This window comes from Pan troglodytes, chromosome 23 (genome assembly GCF_028858775.2).
Source record: "Pan troglodytes isolate AG18354 chromosome 23, NHGRI_mPanTro3-v2.0_pri, whole genome shotgun sequence".
Lineage (NCBI taxonomy): Eukaryota > Metazoa > Chordata > Mammalia > Primates > Hominidae > Pan > Pan troglodytes.
In genome coordinates, this window is record NC_086016.1 from 29,659,739 (window position 1) to 29,673,510 (window position 13,772).

Genomic DNA, 13,772 nt, shown 5'->3' on the forward strand with positions numbered 1-13,772 from the left:
TGAGAACCGCTCATCTACTGCACGCAAAAGGCTTGACGTGGCCAGGCACGGTGGCTCGTGTCTGTAATCCCAGCACTTTGGAAGGCCAAGCAGGAAGAATCATTTGAGCCCAAGAGTTTGAGACCAGCCTGGGCAACATAGTGAGATTCTGTATCTACAAAAAAATAAAAATAAACAAACGAGCCAGGTGTGGTGGTGTGTGCTTGTAGTTCCAGCTACTTGGAAGACTAAGGCAGGAGGATCATCTCATCACTTGAGCCCAGGAGTTCAAGGCTGCAGTAGGCTATGATCACACCACTGCCTTCCAGCCCAGGCTACAGAAAAAGGCCCTGTCTCAAATAAAATAAAATAAAATAAATAAGAAATTTTATTAAAGGCTTAACACACCTATACTAATATAGGAAGCATTCAAAATTATAGCTCAGGACAATCATATTCCTGTTTCAGTTTGAACTTCTGGCCATGTAGATCCTGAAATTTGACCCAGACCCTGTGCCCAGTTTTATGCCAGCCCCAGGCCCCCAGCCAGGTGGTCACAGCCCTGGGTCAGCAGCTGCAGCCCCTGAGCTCAAGATTCCCCCTAGTAGTGTGCCCAGCTCTTCTCACACAGAAGGAGGCAAAACAATTAGCTTCTGGGGAGGTATGAGCCAGTCTCAGGCCCTGTTCCTCCTCCCTACCCCCACCGACCTCCCTACCCCCAACCTTACCCTTCACTCCCCTGCTCCCCCACAGCAAAAAGACCTCTAAAAGGAAATTTGAGCTGCCCCTTTCTCTCCCTTCCCTTTATCCTGCCCAGGCTGGGGGCTGTCACTGGAGCTGTTTGCTCTCCCCAGGCAAGCCCAGACACCCTTCCCTGGAGCCATCCCTCGAGGTCCCTTCCTTCCCTAGAAAATGTCCGAGCCAGTAAGGAGATTCAGACATTCACATGCCCCTCCAGGGCAAAGCTCAGCTTGCTGGGATGGCAGGTGACATTCTGGGTCGCTGCTAGCAAACTGAGAAGGCTTAGGGCCAGACAAGGAAGGTAAATATATAACTGAACAGAGTGCAAGGCAGTAGGGCATGGTGGGAACTGTGGCAAACAGCAGAGCAAAGGCCCTTCCTGCTCTACAGTTATCGCCAGGCAGGAACGTGGGCCCAGAACGCACACTTCTTATTTCTTAGAGCAAAACTGCAAATTTAGTTTTTAAAAATGTTTGGCCGGGCACGGTGGCTCACGCCTATAATCCCAGCACTTTGGGAGGCCGAAGTGGGCGGATCACGAGGTCAGGATATGGAGACCATCTTGGCTAACATGAAATCCCGTCTCTACTAAAAATAAAAAAAAATCAGCCGGGTCTGGTGACGTGGGCCTGTAGTCCCAGCTACTTGGGAGGCTGAGGCAGGAGAATCACTTGAACCCAGGAGGTGGAGGTTGCAGTGAGCCAAGATCGCCCCACTACACTCCAGCCTGGGCGATAGAGCGAGACTCTGTCTCAAAAAAATAAATAAATAAATAAAAATTTAAAAATAAAAATAAAAATGTTTAAATAAGAGTTATTGCCTTTTAAAACCCTACAAGGGCCTAGTGAAAAATATCTGAAGCTGGATTTGACCTGTGAGACAGTAGTTTGTGACCTGATTCCAGGTCAGTGTGTCCTGCAGACCAAGAATTCCACAAAATAGTCACTGATAAAAGCATCCCCTGGTCAATACCACTGGGCAACTCAGCACTCTTAATCCCCTCTGGGAATCCCAGAGTTTATTAGCATATTAAAGGCTCTGAAAAGGTCTGTAAGAAAGAGATCTGATTAACTTTGTGAAGACCAGAAGGGCATTAGTGCTCCATAGGACCTGTCTTGTGACATAGCCGCTCATAGAGCTGTGATCTCTTCAGTGTGCTCACCATTTCAAAGGGTCACAGGCCCCCGGAGGCCCATCTCAGCCCTGAGTTAGGAACCTACCTCTTTCATCTGCTAATCTGACAATAGTTATGAAGCCTGTTTCTGGGACAGGCATGGTGTGAGCACCAGGGACACAGTGATGACCTGACAGGTGTATGTCCCCTGCCCTGCTTTGTAGAGACCACACCTAATGACCCCTTTCTGTAGGTTTACTCTCACCTCCAACTCCAGCCCTTCCAATCGCACAGCATTAATGCACACATAAAGGCCTTGTCAGCCCAAAGCAGGCACCGGTGTTCTCTCCCAGAAGAGCCAGGTTCTATCCTGGCTCTATCCTGAACACACTGTGAGACATCCAGTTTACATTTAGCCATCATATACCTGCTGGGCAGCTACTATGTCCAGGCATTGAGCTCAGTGCTAGGGACAAACGCAAGAAGAGGAGAGACTCCAAGAGCTGGCTCTGGCCATCATGGAACCCGCAGCAGAAAAGAGAGACAGAAAATGATAATAATAATAAGGAACAGCAAGGACGAAAACACAAAATAATTAAGTTGTTCTTGGGTTTTTGTTTTGTTTTGTTTTTTGAGACGGAGTCTCACTCTTGTTACCCAGGTTGGAGTGCAATGGTGCAATCTCGGCTCACTGTAACCTCCACCTCCCAGGTTCAAGTGATTTTCCTGCCTTATCTGCCAGAGTAGCTGAGATTACACCATGCCCAGCTAATTTTTTTGTATTTTTAGTAGAGACAGGGTTTCCCCATGTTGGCCAGGCTGGTCTCGAACTCCTAACCTCAGGTGATCTGCCCGCCTCAGCCTCCCAAAGTGCTGGGATTATAGGCATGAGCCGCTGAACCCGGCCTGTTCTTGTTTTTATTTTAACTTTTATGAAGCACATAAACAAGAGATTGAAATAGAGAATGTAATAGACTGAGAAACTTAACTTTTGATGGGATGGTCCAAGAAGGTCTAAGGAGGTGGCATTTATACTGAGACCTAAAGGGCAGGAAGAAAAACATGACAAAAGCTGTCCAGATGGAAAGCACTATATGGGCAAAGGCCCTGAGAGAGGGAAGAGCAATAATTATAGAGGAGAAGGACAGGAGATGAGATTGGAGAGGTCAGAAGGGCCCAAATCATGCAAGGGCTTATAGACAACATGTATCAGTTAGCTTTGCTGCATAAGAAACAATCCCAAAACTTGATGGTGTGTAACAGCTATCATCTATTATTATAGCTCACACTTCTAGGGGTCAGTAGTTGGCTTGGGGAGTGTTCTTCTCTATGTTTGGCTTGGCTGGAGCATTTAGCTGGAGCAAATTTGCCCCTAGCTTTCTCATCCTCTCCTGGGATTGAAAGCTAGCCTGGGCATGTCCTTCTTATAGCCATGGCAGAATCTCAAGAGAGTGGAAGCCACAAGGCCACTGGAGGTCTTGACTGGAACTGACACATTGATACTTCTGCTTCATTCTAGTGACAAAGTCACATGGCCACCTTCAGGAGCAGGCAATTCCATCCCAACCACAGTAGGAGAGCACAGCAAGAGAGAGGGAGAGGTGGTGGCTTAGACAAGGATGGTGATCATGATGAGTAGAAAAGTAGATTAATTCTGGAGACATTTAGGGGGCAGAAACAACAGGAATGTTGATGATGGGTTGGACCAAAGAAGTGGGGAAAAGGATAGACTCAAGTTAGGCTTCTCAATGTCTTCCAGAGTGAGGGGTTGGATGGTGAGGGTATTGGAGGCAGGAGAAAATAGGTGTGGGACTGACCTCAGCCCACTCTGGCCCCCAGCTTCCTCATCTGAACCATAAGAAGATAGGGAAGGGCCTCCCGGGCTAGCCCATGCCCCTCTTCACCCCCAACCCCAGACAGAGCCCAAGCTGCCTGCCGACTGTGGCCTCCATGGTGTACAGGGAAGACCAGCCAGGCCTGCTGTGATATATGACCCCCATAGCTCACAGCCGGGCTGCCGCTGGGATGATGTGTTGTTGCCATCCATCACCAGCCTGACGGGCACCCAGCGCCAGAATTCGGCAGCTGCCCTTCACCGGGACACTTAATTATAAAGGTCTGAAATTTTTCCCCACTGGCCTGGGAAATAAAGGCTTTGTTTACCAATGGCAAGTTGGGAGGCTCCCAAGAGAGGGCCAATATATCAGAGCAGCCTGGCAGACGCAGCGCAAATCCTGATGGGGTGGCGGAGGGGTGGGGGCTTCCGAGGAGCTGTCACCTCGACCCCCCTGGCCACTCCCTAGCCCTGCTCTCCAACGCTGCACGAGAATATTGATTCCCGAAGCTCTATGCCATCGTCTCACCTGTGCCATGTTTGAGTTTGCTGAAAGCCTACTCCATTGCTGCAAAGCCCTCGGATCCACTCTCTGGACTTCTCCTCTGGGTTTGCCAGAAAACTCGCAGGACATCATCTGTCAGGACCCATGTGAGCAGAGTCACTGGGGAAGTGGGTCACGGATCACAAGGGAAACCAGCGGACTCAGCAGTACTTGGAAGAAACCATTCAATGTCACTACTCAAAAGAATCTGAGTTCATCCAACCAAGTGGTTCTCAAAAGTGTGGTCCCTGGACCATCAGCATCAGCATCTCCCTGGAACTTGTCAGAAATGCACACTCTTGGGCCCCAACCCTGACCTAATGAATCAGCAATTCATTGCTGGGGGTGAGCCCGGTGATCTGTGTTGTAACGAGCCCTCCAGAACTTTCTGATGTGCACTCAAGCTTGAGAACCACTGACTAGTTCACTCACAGCCTCCTTTTGTGCTTCTGGGTTACCAAAGCTCCAGAGAAGGGGGCATGGCTTGCCCAGGTGACCCAGAAAGCAGAAACAGCTGCGACATCGGACCCAGGTACCAACACTCTCTAGGTTTCTGTGCGCAATCCTGGGATGGTGGTTAAGTCTCTCCAAGCCTCTGTTTTCTCTTCTGTAAAATGGGGTTAAGAGTGCTAACCATGTAACTTGGGATCAGGGTTGAGTGAGGAAAACCCTAGCGCACAGAAGATGCTGGACACAGATGGGCCTTTACTGGGTCTTCCTGCAGTGGGATGTGGACATTCCCTCCCATCTAGACAGAGGGGCCTCCCTGGCATGACCAGGACCTACCTGCTGCAGGCAGGGGATCAGTCCTTGCTGAGGCTCAGCTCAAAGCCAGGGCAGAAACCCATGCCAGCTGGCATCTGAAAGATTCCCAAGCAAAGATGTCTTCTTTCCACTCATTCTCCAGCCTTACTCCTGGGATACAGGAATTGGAAGGGCAAAAGAATGGCAGGGGTAGGAAGGGGGCTTCAATTGAGAGAAGAGGGCTCTCAGAAGCACAGAGGCCAGAAATGAGAAGGCAGCCCAGGCGCGTCTCAGTCACGTCCACAGATGTATCTGGAGCCCTCACATTCGTGGCTTAAGGTAAGGCAGGGCTGGGCAGGTTCATCCTCACATCCACCATCTCTTTGAATCCTGAGTTTTTTTTGTTTTTTTGAGACGGAATCTTGTTCTATCACCCAGGCTGGAGTGCAGTGACATGATCTCGGCTCACTGCAACCTCTGCCTCCTGGGTTCAAGCAATTCTCCTGCCTCAGCCTCCTGAGTAGCTGGGATTACAGGCACCCGCCACCAGGCCCGGCTAATTATTGTATTTTTAGTAGAGACAGGGATTCACCATGTTGGCCAGGCTGGTCTCCATCTCCTGACCTCGTGATCCGCCCACCTCGGCCTCCCAAAGTGCTGGGATTACAGGCATGAGCCACCGCACCTGGCCTGAGATCTTAAGGTAAAGGGCAGAGTCCCGCAGTCCATCAGTGCCAGAGTCAGGACTCAAACCCAGGTCTGTCTGGCTCCTCTACCTTCAGGGTTCTAACAAAGTGTTGGAGTTAGAGAAGGGCAGATCTCCTCCTGGGAGAAGGAAAGTGCTCCTGGTGCAGGCCAACCCTGGATCAGGTGCTTCAGGGGGAGGGAGGCAGGTGAAGCATGGGCAGCCTCTCATCAGAGTTTCATCTCTGCCAGGTGACCAGATCCAAGAAATATCCTCTTCCAGATCTAGTCTCCTCGGGGACGGTGGGGAGACTGTGGTCAGAGTGGGTCAGAGAGGGCTCTGTAAACCACCAAGTGTGATGCACAGGTTACTGTGGAAGGACCGTCCCATGGGCAGCCTTCAGGGGCTAAGTCTTTCTCTGGGATTTGCTTTCCCCACTTGTACAACCAGAGGATTGGACAAAGTGATCCTGCAGTCTCCTCCTCTGCATCCCTGAGTCCTTTTGTAAGATGACCACAAATGACATTGGTCTACAGGGTCCAGGCACACAGCAGGTGCCTACTAAGTGCAGAAGTGCTCAGGGAGTGACTGCCCCAAGCCACATAGTGGTGCAGGATCGAAACCCAGGCTTCCGAACCCCCAGCACCTATCTCCTTTCTCCTTCCCCCTGCCACCACCCCCCAGAAATGATATCTGCAACTTGGCTTTTGGTTCCTGGTCACCAGGGAACCTACTCTCTAGTGGCAATTGGTTTATTGAGCACAGAAAGGTCAGCTCCCTCATTGTCCAGCTAAGGAAGTGGCTGCAAAACACCAGCCTTTCATCGACTGCAGGATCTTAGTAATTGGCATTGTTAATCCGCCCCGGCTTCTGCTTCCCAGGCTTAGGAAAGACCTAGCCAACTCTCCCAGAAGCTCCTCAGAGTGGGGCTGAAAGGGACAAACAGCATTTTGGCCAGCAGCCCCACTCCAGCAAACCAGGTTATTCTCTTGGCAATCATCTCCTCCAAACCTAAATGGGGATACCCAAACTGATTGCTGGAGAGAGGAGTGGGACTGAGGGCTGGGGCTAGCACAGTGTCTGGGGCATGGTAAACATTTAACTAATCTTTTCCAAAAGGGGCTAGGAAGGAAAGGAGGGAGGGGGTGATCTTGGGGACTTTTATTAGTCAGACACTTGGTATGCACATTACAGAAAACCCAATTTGAACTGGCCTAAGCCAAAATCTTTTTTAAAATAATAGGACAGGGAGGGGCTATAAGAACATTTGATGGGGTGGGAGTGGTTAATGGAACTGTCTGATATTCCAATTTGTGGTAGTGGTTATATGACTATATGTGTTTGTCAAAATACATAAAACTATACACTGAAGAATGTGGATTTTACCATGAGTAGATTATACCTCAATAAACCTAACCCTCATCCAATAAAAAAGAGAAATATATTAACTACATGTTGAAGTCCAGATATGCTGCTTTCAGGCAAGGCTTGATCCAGCAGCTCAAACAATGTCTCCAAAGTCCCAATTTCTCTGTTTCCTCACTCTGCCTTCTCTGGTGCTTGTTTCTCTCTCACTTCCCTCTGAGGCATCCAGCAAGCTTCAAGGTGTCTCCTATAAGGAACCCAGAGGCTCCAGAGTCTCTTGACCTGGTAACAATTTGACCGTATCTATCACAGAGATTATATCTTTACTTCTCACTCTTAAGTAGAAGAAAGAGGAAGTATCTCTTTTCTAGAAATCCCAGCAGATGCCTTCTTGCATCTCCTTGGCTTGTGATGGGCTCTCATGGTCTAGCCTTGAACCAATCACTACGACTTGACAGTAGAAAATGATGACTGGTATAAGCCAATCAGGGCACTCCCTGCAGTGGAGAGTGAGTTCCACTCTCACTCTAACCCCAACCCCAGGGCTAAGAATAAGAGAGGGGTGATGCATCCCAAAGCAACAAATTAGTCAGACAGGAGCGGGGAAAAGACAAATGCCCATTATAGCTTCCCTTGGAAATTTCCCAACCTGTTACTCATGGAAGTTCCTACTCTTCTTTTTGGCTTCTTCAAATACTATCATGCTATAGAGACTCTTCCCAGCCCCACTTTCCCCAAGCGTTTTGAATGCACTCAACCACACTTCATCGATTGATTGCTTACTACTCAGAGAAGCCAACATCCAGGCCCCATCCAGCAGGGCTGGAGCTTTTTGCACAGCAGCACCTGCTGCTGGCACAAAACTAGCCGCCCCCCTACATACACACACACACACACACACACACACACACACCCTCCTGGCTGTCCCCCACCTTGTTCCAAGGGCCTGTGAGATGTGTCAGCTGCCCCAAGAGAAGAAGGTGGCTTGTGGGTGAGGGACAGGGGAGGCACACAGTGGAAACATACCTTGTACCCTGCTCCAGAGAATCATACAGTAACCTGCAGAAAAACTGAGTCACAGAGCCCTGAAAGATATACAGCAAGACATGGTGGTATTCCTGGCCTTGAATCACAGGCTCCTGGCTTCTTGTCTGCACCACACAACCACTGGCTCTGTGTTTCTGAGCAAGTCAACTTACTCTTCTGAGCTTTGGAGTCTTTACCTGCAAAATAAGATTTGGTGATGTTCCCCAGCGGGCTGGTTGCAAGCCAGATCAGAATGGGAATGGCCAATGATGATGGATACCTAGCCTAATCATTGACAATATATCACTCATCACATTTCAGGAATGTATCACATTGGTGATCCATGCTTCTTTCACTGTCTTGATTTGGATTTTCCCAAAAGCTGGCCCCCAGATGAATAGCAGTTTACTCGGAATGTGCAGAAAGCCCTTGCTGAAGAGTGGGAAAAGGAGATAAGGAAGAAGCCAGCCATACAGGATGCATTATCTATGGCAATTACCACCATGGGCAACTAGGGCTCAATTCCACTGGGGAACACTGGGAGATTCTGCAGAATATACATCTCAATGTTATTCCATCTGAGTGGGGAGGGAGCTGGGGTATTGATACAACAACTCCATCTGTTAGCAGTTGAGGGCTTCCTGGGAGTGTTAATTCCCAGCCTCTCTCTGCCTACCACTCACAAGGACAAAACAAACTCTGGTGACCAGCAAAACCCTCAGACAAAGAGCATTTGGTGTTAGCCATTGGAATGGGCCAGGTGCACATAGAAACATTTTGTGCTGAGAGCAATGTGGGTGAAGCACTAAAATACATGCCACATCCTCCTCCCTTCTCCACCTGGAGAAACACTTTATCTTCTTCAAGACTTAGCTCAGAGTATAATTTCCTCTGTGAAACCTTCTGCTAATCTTCTAAGGAGAATGGGAATTTGCTTTCTTGCAGCAACTTTATCTTGTCTCTATCACAAACATTGCTTCCATTCATTTGCTGGACATTCCCTCAAAGGCAGCTGGGTGCCAGGCACTGTACGGCTCTCTGATCTCACTGCACTATAACTGTTTTTTTTTTTTTTTAACTTGCCTGTGAGCACTAGATCATGAGTTCTCTGCAGGTAGGACTATGTCAGATTCATTTTTGCATCTCCAGCTCCTAGCACATAGTAAGCACTCCGTGTTGGCTGATTTACACTTCAAAGTAAAAGTAATCCAATAATACATGAAAAGCACTTGACTTGGAACAAGACCTGCCACAATAAAAGTCCTGAAGAAAATTGTAGTTAATGTTGTGTGGATACAAACTGTGTGGGTCCCTCTTGAACATATCACAACCCTAATCTATTCTGGAAGGCACCCACTTCACCCCAGGTGCTCCAAACAACAGAGCTTGAATTCCCTTGGGAGCCCCCGGCACAAGGGCCACCCAAAATTAGACCTGCCCCTGCTGGTGCTTAAAATTAGAAGGAGTTTGCATTCCAAGATGCCAACAGGTGCGAGCAATAGTTCATGGACCAAAATAAATTGGTGACACACTAGGGCTTAAAATTAGATGAACCCTCTCGGTTCAAACTGTTGTCCATGGCGGGTGGTTGTCTTGGGTAAAGGATAGAGGGGAGGATGCTCAAACTACTCAAAGCCTGAACTCAGGAGATGAAAGGAATCCACATGGACTGAAAATGTATCTGGTGCCAGGCCCTGTGCCGGCAGTCTGGATTAAATTATGCAGCTGGATGTGCACAGTGGTGCTGGAAAACAGTGCTGTCCTTATTATCATCATACGTTGCCAATGACAAAACAGCTTCATGCCAGGGACTTGTCCAAAGGCACCCAGCTAGCAGGAGACAGAGCAGGGTTTGAAATTCCACCTCTCACTGGCTGCCCCAGGCTTGTTTCAGGGTGCCAGACTACCCACCACCCCTACTTCCCTAAGTAGCCTTTGTCTGGCCCTGAACACACTGATTGGACAAAGCAATGGTTGTGTGCCCTAGTGCAAACCACTCATTAGCCAGAGACTTACGGGTGGAAAGAAGGAACTGAACCAATCAGATGTCACCTGGAGGAATGTGCACTAGGCAACTGTCCTAAGAGAAAGGGATGCAGTAGGCTCTACTGAGGAAAGCGAGAGGTGGGGCAGCAGCCCAGAGCAACACGGTCACATAATGACTTCAGCAAATACTAAGGAGCAGATGGGCATATTACATTGTATCCTCAACTCATCCCTGGGAATTTTACCCCCTTTTATAGATGAAAGCAGCTGGGTATTGGTGAGGTCACCAAGCAACCCCACAGAGAGGTGAAGACAAGGTTTCAGATTCCAAAGTCTTCCAGTCTACTGTAGGAACTTAGGGGTGTGTGCATATTCACATGTGTGCACAGGTATGGGAGAGGGCATGTGCGTGTGAGTGGCTGTGTGTGTGCCCATTGTGTATGTGTGCATGGATGTGGGTGTCACACAGGAAGGATGCGAGAATGGGAGATTCAGAGCAGGTTTGGTCCTCAAGGTGGCTGCAATGGGTGCCCCACACTTCAAGCCACCAGTAACTCTGTGATCCTCTTCACACTTCCCCTGTTTTCCAACAATGGGGCCACATCAGCCCCACCAGGGCTCTACTGGAAATTGTTGTTGATACCTAGACAGAAAGGGCTTTTCACTGTCCAGACCCCCATGGGCTGGTTGCTCTCCCAGGATCAGCACGAGGACTTTCTGTGAGCTCTGGAAAAAAGTAGACTGCACTTAAGAGAAAACTTCCCAAAGGAGTAGATTTTAAGTCTGCTTCAGTTGAACGCCATTGATCTCTTTCTCTAAAAGACCCTAAACAGTGAGAGAGTCCTATTCAGAGGTTCTGATCAAGGCTGGGTAAGGCTCTGCCCCCACCAGCCCTCTGTGTGCTACCGAACATAGGCATCAAGCTTTGGAAGAAGCCACTTCAAGACAAATTCTGGGTCCTCCACCTGGAGCCAGCTCAAACCTCCCTGAACCTGTTTCTCCATCAGTAACACGGCGAATATTCCTCCTTCATAGGTTGTTCCAAAGAAGTTAAAACTATAAAGTCAGAGATCAGTAATAGTCAGTTTCTTTGAGCATCTTGCATAATGACATAAAATAAACTGTACTAAGTGTCAGGAACATTGGGTTCCACTTTTTCCCCTTGCCATTGACATACTCCATGGTTTGGGGCAAGTCCTTGTCCTCTCTGGACCATATTGTTCTCTGTTCTATAATTAAAGTGTTAGCCCTGATTAATGGATTCATTCTTACTATGTACTGAGTCTTGGACTCAACATGGTAGGTGTAGATGTGAATATGACAAAGAAGGTCCCTGTGGCATCTGGGAAGGCTTTACCCAGACACCTTAGGAAACTACTATTGGTGACTGACCTTTGGAAGAAGAGGCACGTAAGCTAACTCCTTTTTTTCTTTCTTGGGAGGTTGCAAGAGTAAAGAGCATGTTCAAGGAAAAAAGGAGTCCCTCTCCAGGGTTCTCCTAGGTCTGTTTGTTGGTTGGCTCGTTGAGTCCGTAACCTACATGTGCACACACAGATCTGCATGGGCATGCGTAGACATGCGACGCACACACCTACCAGAAGGCAGGGTTCAACAGGCCCAGCAACGGCGTCTTGGGGAAAAGGACTGATTCGAGAGAAAACAGGAAGCAATTCCAAGTGTTCAAGCCTCCCTCTGCAACCCCGTTCCTTTTCCACACATTATGAAAGTGAGATTGGACGGTGGAGGGTGGAGAGGTGCGTAATGCTCCTGCTATTTCCTGACGTCCTTCCCAGTGCCTCAGAGGCCCAGATCGAGTGGAATTATCTCCTCCCCTGGCTGGGAGGGAGCTAGCTTAGAGCCAAAAACACCAAGATATGGAGAAGAAGCCTGAAGGACTATACAAACAAGCTAGGCTCGTGGCTTCAGGCCAAGAGGAACTGAGCCAACAACCCTCCCCTGTCCCAGTCCAAACCCAGATGCTGGCTGGCCCCCCAGCTATTGGCCACAGAGGTGATGGGGGTCCCACTTCAGGATCTGAGCCCTGCTTGAGTAAGACTGACAGGGGGATGGTGTGTGAATCTGGAGAGAAACAGGGGACTGGGTGCCTTCCTTTCTTTCTTTCTCTCTCTCTCTCTCTCTCTCTCTCTTCCCAGTCTCTGCCTCATCATCTTGTCACCTGTATGTATCTCTCTCTTTCTCTTTGCAGTGTCAGCCCAGTCTTTTTCTGTGGAACAAGTAGGGTGAAGCTGGCAGGATGTCTGAAAAATCCAACCTGACCAAAAACTTGCTATGAAACCCAAATTAACATAAGACACCCTGTTCTGTCTATCACACTGATAAAAATGGAAACATCAATAATATTCTTCATTAACAAGGGTAGAGCAAACAGGCTGTCTCAAAAATTATTAGTGGGAGTAAAAACCAGTATTAAATGTGCACGCTCCTGACCAAACAATACTACTGGCACAGTCAATGTGCACAAAGATGTATGAGGAAGCATAAGAATACAATGGTATTGTTTATACACCATTGTTTGTCATAATGAAACCTGCCAATAATGCAAGAATGATCTAAAGGGGACTGGTTAAATAAGTCAAGGTGTCACCATACTATGGAATATTATGCAGATATGTAAAAGAATGAGCTAGGTCTACATGTCAGGCATGGAAAGACATCCATGAACAAAGAAAGTCACATAAAGGTTTAGCTGGGGTAGCTTAGGCTATGCTTAATAACAAATATGTCTGAACACCTCAGTGGCTTACTACAAAAAGGTTCATTTCTTGCTCAAACAAAGTCTAATGGAAGCCTGGTCACTCTCCAGGGTAGCTGTGCTCCATGCTGTGACTCAGTGATCCAATCTGAGTCCATCCCATGGCTCTACTATCTCAATACTATCTCAGCATCCTGTTCACTATAGAGGGAAGAGAATGCAGAAAGAACTCACACCTGATCATGCATGCACCACCCTTTGCTGGGAAGTCACATGCCCTCTGCCTAATCACAAGGAGACAGGAAAATTGGGAGGAGTAAGTTGATTTTAATTGAGCCATAAAAAGGCAAATGTAAGAATTATCCCCACTTTACATATGGAAAAATGAAGTCTCAGACAGACCACCACTCACTGCAGTGAATGTTTTTACCTCCCTAGCATCCATCCACCTCTTCTTCAGCCGAGGATATCATTATATCCCTTCGGAAAGACCTGTCCTAATCTCACCCACACAGAATATGTGGGTCATAATTGCCTTAGGTTAGTTGCTTCCACAATTCTCTCAGTCATAGTGACTGGTTCTGGGAGGTACTATAGTTCAGTCAGAGCCAATGAAACCAATGGATACTCTCATGGGAGTTCTGTGTAAGCATCTGGATCAATCCATTCCTGAAGCTAATACCAACCACTTCGGCCAATATATTATTACTCCCTTACTCACCCGTCCCCATTTTTTTGTGTTGATTTTTGTATGGTTTGTTTGTTCCTAAGCCTCTTAGGGCCTAGAGTTTTTATCAGGACTTAATCCCAGGTCTTCCAGATTCCAATGCCCACTCTTAACCAGCATATATGATACCCTGTCTTAGATGAGGCAGCAGAAGGGAACTTACATATTTTCTGGTCCAAACCCTTTTATTTTACAAATGAGATTGAGACCCAGGGAAGTCAAGTGACTCCCCTGAGGCCACACAGCAAGCCCATCTCAGAGCCTGCATTGCCATCCACAGACCCCTGGTCTTGCCACAAAACTTCCACTCAAAT

General features: G+C 48.1%; 1 long non-coding RNA gene across 2 annotated transcripts in view; it reads right to left on the reverse strand.

The window, feature by feature from the left end:
• Positions 1-1,204: 1,204 nt before the first annotated feature.
• The window catches only part of LOC107970337 (uncharacterized), a 109,844-nt gene continuing 97,276 nt past the window's right edge, over positions 1,205-13,772 (reverse strand). For both annotated transcript variants that reach the window (XR_008541886.1, XR_008541887.1), the window contains exon 5: positions 1,205-8,229. This is a non-coding gene — a long non-coding RNA (uncharacterized LOC107970337). The remainder of the gene's footprint in view (positions 8,230-13,772) is intronic.